The sequence below is a fragment of the Lissotriton helveticus genome, chromosome 1_2 (genome assembly GCF_964261635.1).
Source record: "Lissotriton helveticus chromosome 1_2, aLisHel1.1, whole genome shotgun sequence".
NCBI lineage: Eukaryota > Metazoa > Chordata > Amphibia > Caudata > Salamandridae > Lissotriton > Lissotriton helveticus.
The window spans coordinates 78,669,130-78,676,097 of NC_136058.1; the positions used below are offsets into that span (position 1 = coordinate 78,669,130).

General features: G+C 44.1%; 1 protein-coding gene across 3 annotated transcripts in view; it reads right to left on the minus strand.

Annotated features, from left to right (window-relative positions):
• Positions 1 to 3,610, minus strand: part of LOC144798121 (interleukin-12 receptor subunit beta-2-like) — a 467,579-nt gene extending 463,969 nt beyond the window's left edge. Inside the window, exon 1 of one of the 3 annotated variants that reach the window (XM_078668879.1) lies at positions 3,473 to 3,610. The gene's annotated coding sequence lies outside the window, so the exon portion shown is untranslated. The remainder of the gene's footprint in view (positions 1 to 3,472) is intronic. The other 2 variants (XM_078668885.1, XM_078668889.1) reach the window with 2 other exon arrangements.
• Between the last annotated feature and the right edge of the window lie 3,358 nt (positions 3,611 to 6,968).

A 6,968-nucleotide genomic window follows, 5' to 3' on the forward strand; every position in this document is an offset into this window, starting at 1 on the left:
GCGGGAAGAGAAAAAGCCAAGACCAGGGTCATAATTCTGGGGAGTCCTGTCCTGGTTCAGAACAGGCGCAGCGGATGTACGTTTTGCACTAACTATGAGCTGGGTCAATGGACCGTATTGTCAACCAATGGCACTGCTATCACCGAGGCGATGAAACAATCACCTGGAATGTATCCTGGTATAAGAGATTAACAAACCCTGATGCTACAGACCACCTTCGACTGGATCTGAAGCTGTAGCAGAAGACAGCTTCATCAGCCAAGGACAGAGCTTAACGGTATCTGAACCATACCCTCCCGAGGTCACTGGTACTGAGCCACCCAAGTCCATTCTCCCAGTGCAGCCAGGTGGTGCTCTGGAGAGTCAGCGCCGTAAACCATCACAATACAGTCTCAGACCTAATCCCAAGCCAAGCCAAGCCAAGCCAAAGACTCACAGACTTTATGTGTTTATTTTGTTTTGCTGTTTTGAAGGCAGACTTGAGAAGGGATGTAGCGGTCTAGATGCTGCCGAATGGATCCTCCCTGTTACCTCTTAGCCTGAAAGGGCCCACACACAATGTAGCACTCTCTGGCCAGGCGTGGCCAGAGAGCATAAATAAAAGGGCGGAGGTCGCTCTGGACTTCCAGCCCACAGAGAGAGACAAGTGCTGTCTGTGCTGCGACTTAGGTCCCACCATGAGGTGCTGCGACACCTGCCTAAGTGAATAACACAACACCTGGCAAAGCAGAGTAGCAGAGGCCCCGGCACGTGAGACAACGTTACACAGCAGATACATCGGGCAGACAAAAAATAAAAGTCTGAAGCGCCTGTTGCTCACTGCGACCCCCAGTCACACTTTGGCCACCTGATGCAAATCTTGACAGGCACAGTCTTTACACACTTAAAGCCAGTAGTGTAGCGCGTGCCCAGCAATGCAGTTCAGCAGAGGCCTTGGCGCGTGAGGCAACGTTACACGGCAGAGACAGCAGACAGACACGGCTATTGAAAAGTCTGAGGTGCCTGTTACTCATCTCATGTGTATACAACAGGAGTATGAACCCTTCAACCACGTTGGGATTGGGGTGTAAAGTAACAAAATATATGGTATCCCAACAGGTATAAGTAATAGAGCAATTAGACATGATATGCAAAAAGTATTATGTACAAAGAAAAAAGGAAACTCAATACATCCGTAGAAGGTGCCTGGGGCATCAAGTTTATCACATATAAAAGAGTGTGGTACAGTTATATCAGCACTGTAAGTAAATAAATGATACAACCCAAATTGTACTTGGTGCGTGAGAAGTGCATACGGTGAGCAAGGTGGCGACGCAAGTGACATAGTGATCAGCTTATACGGCGCAGTGAGACTTGGTGTCAAAAATATACAGTGATTTATACAACAATATGGCTTAAATTGGTTTACAGGTAACTTGTTCAAGTTGTAACTTAGTTGATGATAGATTGAGCCATATCGTGGGTTGCGCCTATTATTAGGCTGAGAGGTCAACGGCGTTTCGATCCGCGTAACTAGGGATCATCATCAGGACTGGGTTGTGTGAGGAAGGGCAGCGCTGGACAGGAATGGGTCGGCTGTGGGACAGAGAGTATCTTCCAGTTGGAGGAGGCGGCGGTGTCACCTGTGGCCCGTCGGAGTCGGGCACAAAAAGTATTAATCAAGGACTGGTCAAGTCTGTAGTCAGCGTAGGTGGGAATATATCTCAAACAGTAGCAGTGCCGGCCCAACTCTATCTGCCTCTTCCCTTGTCCCCTCCTCCTCTTCCTCTCTCCCCCTAACTCCACCCACCAGTAGACTAGAATGCACACAACCTTACATCCCATTGTCTGTTTCTCACTACGAGTGACTGCATTTTGTTTGCTATTTTGTGCACAGCTGATTGAAAAGGAGATCTAGTGTGCTTGGGCTGCTGGGCCACTACATTATTTCTATATATTTTTTGTTCCATCTATTTTCCATATGTTTGGGGAAAAAATAACATATAACACACTTGTCAAGGCCGGACCTATTGTCTTTGTAATCGCTTGTTTTGCTTTTGGTTTCACTATGCTTTGTCTATTCTCTGATACGTTTATTCCAGGGTCGCTGGTGCATATTTTAGAACTATCAGCAGTAGTAAGCAGTCAAATGAAAAATCGACCAGCTCTTGAAATAAACAAGAGCACGAAACAAAGAACACGTCTTAACCCCTTATTATTTTTCTGGGATGGTTTATACATTGAAATGTAAATCGGTCACAACAAGCGTGTGTGGAATGGTCTATATATGTCTAAAGCAACGTGGCAAATCTATACTTTAGAATTCTTTACACTGAAATATCCAAGCCGTCTTGCGACACGCATGCACTGACGAAAAAACAGGAATCCTGTGGAGAACTTTGGTTGTGATGTCACTAAAAACAAAAACAATCAATCAAGGTCAATGGATACCATATGTACGGCCAAACAGGCATTGACTAACGCCGCTATTAATATTAACTAATACGTCTGTGTTTTACGCGCCCACAACCAGCCCACCAAACGCACCTAAAAAAACATCGCGTGAGCTACAATAGAAATCAAAATAATGTGTTTAAAAAAAATAGCACTTTTAATAATTTTGATGAAGATGTTTTTATTTTCGAGTGATATAACATGCTAAACACCCTATCCTCGAAGTACACGCACCTGCCTTAAAGTTTAACACTCACTAAACTTAAGTTAACATGACCATACCTCTTTTTTCCTGTCGCGTTCCGCTTCTGCACATGAAACTCCTCAGCCTCGATTTACAATGGGGCGCGCGGATTTCCAACAGCTGCGCGGATGGATACTGCCCAGATGCGGCCTCATGTGTAACCGCACATTCACTGGCGCTCTGTCAAGAGCAACGAAGGGGCCGTGCTCATCAAAGCAGCGATATTTTCGTTTCGCAAAAAGGCGCCTCTTCACTGAGCGGAACTGTTCTGCTATAATTAGCCCTAAGTGCGAACAGCAGTCTGATGCGACAACCTGCCCCGCTGCTGAAAGGTTTGGTGCCGGTTTCGCCTGCGCCTGCCCTGTTAGGAGACGGTTAGGGACCCCTTAGTTTGTAACTAAAAGTTTTGGGTTGTATGCGTATAGTGCTTCAAAGCCTCGTCAGCGGTAGTACGAGTTATATAAATACAATTTCAACACAATACTTTAACATACAGGTGAAAAAGACAAAAAGCATCTTCGGTTTAATGTTCCATGTCTGGTGAGCACAGCACCTATCTGAAGGGTACCGCATGGAACGAAATGAACCTCCTCACCCAAATTCTATCAGCCTCGCTTACCTATCAAAACAATGGTCGCCAGACACAGATAGGATGTGTAAGGTACTTCTGCCAAATACATCAGCGTCCTCGGTTTCTGAGCGCGACTCAAGGACATCATAAAAGAATTAAAGAAACTCGCAGGCAATGCCGTCTACTGTGACCAACAGACAGACCCTCGAGCAGTCAGATCTTACCTTTCTACAGCACCGATGCAGCATATGACGTTTTCGTAGTTTCTTTTCCTCTCGTGCAGTGAGGGAGCGGCAAGTCTATAGAACTGTGAACATTTGTCTCGAACAGTATGGCCAGGTCCGAGTTGCTGCAGCACTCTCGTAGGTGATAAACACCCAGAAGAGGTACAACCCACAAAATGACGTTGATGGGCTGAACTTCAAGTTTCTATATACAGCAGTCCTCATTATCCAGCCATTGAATCGTTGCACAAGATAATTAAAAAAATATTGTTTTATGTACATTTCACATGAGTAGCCTTGAGGTTGTAAAGGTGATTCTTGCTATTTTCAACGCCAGAAAACCGCAGAATTGTGGCAGCAAGCACCATTAAGCCTTTTCGATAGACATCTGATCTATAACAAAATACATAAATTAATGTAAATAAGTACTGACAAAGCTAACCAATTTGATTTTGCTCTAGCACCATCACAGAAAGACACGTAACATACAACTCCACTTACAGATGGTCACTGCACAGGCATACTTGCACACAGACAAAAAACACACGAATGGGTTTAAGTGGGATGAAAAAGGTGGTCTTTAAAAGCGGTGTGGCCAAAGAAGCATAACTGGAAATCTTTTCCAAGAGGCGTTGCCTATATAATTAAGGGCATGGATTAAAACGTGCATTTGGGTGGCTCTCAGTGAGTTTTCTGCTATTGCATTCAACAGGGGCGCATCTAGACCTGGACTTCTAGGGGCTGAAGGGCATTAACAGGGCAACCAAAGGAGAGGCAGCTGATACTTCAAACAATGGGGAAAGTTATCCTTGGAGCCAATACAAGAAATAGGGTGATCAACTGTGCATTTTTAACATATTGATCAAACCTGATACGATTACAACAAACATGTTTTCGAGAATTTTGACAATTCTACTGACAGAGATCTTTAAAAAGGGGAAAGAGTTGTTTGACAATTAAAACGCAGTTGTTGGAAATTGGGTCTCTTGTCATCAGTGGTTTGCACCCTGTCCAAGTAGGGACCCTCACTCTGGGCATGGTAATGGGTCACACAGCTCAGATAATCCCTGCTCACCCCCTTGGTAGCTTGGCACAAGCAGTCAGGCATATCTCAGAGGCAATGTGTGAACTGTGAAGCATTTATACATAGAAACACAGTAACACAGTGAAAAAACTACAAAAGAAGTCCACACCAGATTGGAAAAATCAAAAAACATTATTTATATGAATAAAACAAGACCAAAACAACACAAATCCTACATATACAAGTAAAGATATCACTTTTTAAAGGCTAAATCATTTCAGTCCATAGAAATATATGGATGCGTTTCTTTTAGCATAAAGTACCTTAAATGCATCAAAATACGAAGACGAAACGGCCACAATGGAGGTGAGATGTTGTAAAAACAAAGCAATGGATCAGTTTTTTACTCTCAGGGTATGTGATGCATCTGTTCCTTACTGCCAGGAGAGGTGATGCATCAGTCCCTTACTGGTACGCAGGGGAGGTCATGTGTTGGTTTCTTACTGTCAGGGGAGGTCATGCGTCGGTTTCTTTAGGGTTCTGCGAGGGGTTTTAGAGTGTTCAGAAATGAATGGTGCACAACAAGTTGCGGTGAGAGTAGAGACAAATGCTTTTTGGTCAGAGGAAACCCAAAACCCCTGAGAAAAGAGTTGGCAAAAAACCTCCCCATTTAAGTTTAAACACACAAAGTCCAGAGCACACGAAAAGTCATTCTATGAGGGTAATCACATATGTCAATAGAAATAAGATCGAACATCAATGGTTGTTTCTTTTTAGTTTTTATAGGTGAATGTAGTTCTCCTACTAGAGGAGATCCTGAAGAAAATGAAACCAGCCGACACGTGTTTCGTCAATTCAGGTAGTTACCTGTGACTCTTCAGGGCTGAGTAAGTGTAAGGGCGGAGTGTTGAACATTGCTAGCACTCACCCCCAGTCAACTGTTCTGGGTTTAATCCATCATCATTCTTTAGCTCACTCCGCCACCCCAGTTCAGACATGGCCATATGCAAATCAGTCTGACCCTGTGCCTCATGCAAACAGTCCAGCCCGAGCTGCCAAGCCATGTCTTCCCTGGACCAGAAAAAAGCATCCTGGGATCGGGTTCATAACCCTCATCAGCCAGGCTATCTTGAATCCAGTGGCAAAGTGATCAAGGGACTCACATCTAGGCATACCCTGCCAACTTAGGGCGAATTTAGCAAAACCAAGTAATGTGGCTTACCACCGCCTGTCCTTGCCACTGCTGGTACAGCCCCTCCAACTGCCTCCACTGCAAGGTCTGGTGCACTGGCGCTGTAGCTGGCCCCAGCACCGGTGGTCTGTGTGGCTAGAAAATACATTACACACTTTAGATGCCAGATATACCTCCTCTTTTTATATATTTTTTCTTACAAAATAACAACCACGATACATCACTACTGTTCGGTTAGTAGTATCTTCTTTTGAAAATATCACATTAGGCATTTTGTTGGTTGCCAATGTTAGAAAAGCCAGGTAGTCTAGCCAATCAAAAATGTTTTGTAATGGAGGGGCAGAGCTATCATCACTATGAGTCAACGAAGTGCAATGAGGGAGTAGAATAAATTGGTTAATGAAGGACATGTGGTCTTGGCTGGAAACTACTTTCCTGCCATGCTGCACTGCCACGGAAACTGCTGGCATAAAATGAATGATAACACAGCATTATATTGAGTGGGTCTCCTATGACCAGGGCCACTCTCTTATTTTACTGTTTGAGCATGAGGAAGAAAAAGAAAGCATTTTCAATAAACATACATGGAGAAAAAAGTATTACTTGGTTCTGCAATCTTCACAGTAGAGTAGCTAAAATCTGTTCTCTTAGTTTTAAAATACCAGTCCACAAGATATACAAGGGGAGAGGGAAGCTTACGAACAAAGAAGAAGAAAGCTACAGACTAGCATAGACAGGAGGAAGTCAGCTACTGAAATATAGAAAAAAAGGATAACGCAGGGTTAACAAGAATTTAACAAACATTTCTTTCTGCAGTTGTGGTTGTCTCCAGCACGGTTAATCAATTTGATACTTTTTTCTCCAAAGGAAATTGTAGTCCCGCAAAATATACAAACTATTTTAAAATCTCCAAACTGGGGTTGGATGTTTGGGACCATCTCCCTTGTCTCTGGACCCGATGGAGTGGGTTGTTTGCTTTTGGAGGTGCTCGGAGAAGATTGGGGAGGGTTTCTGGTCAGTTCTCTGACCTCTGCCGCAGCATAGTAGTTTGGGTACCTGCGTTGCATATGGTGAATCACGGTATTGTTGCCAAAAGAATACTTTTTTGCAGGGTTCCCCCTGGAAAGTACAGTGCCACAGATCAGACATGTCACTTTTGGCACATTGACTTTCTTTAGTCCCCTTGGGATTTAAAAAAACTCCCACACAATGTGCTCCTTCGGTTTATAGGGGGTATTATCTTCAGGCAGGAACTGCCTCTCCTCCTCCTCCTCCTCCTC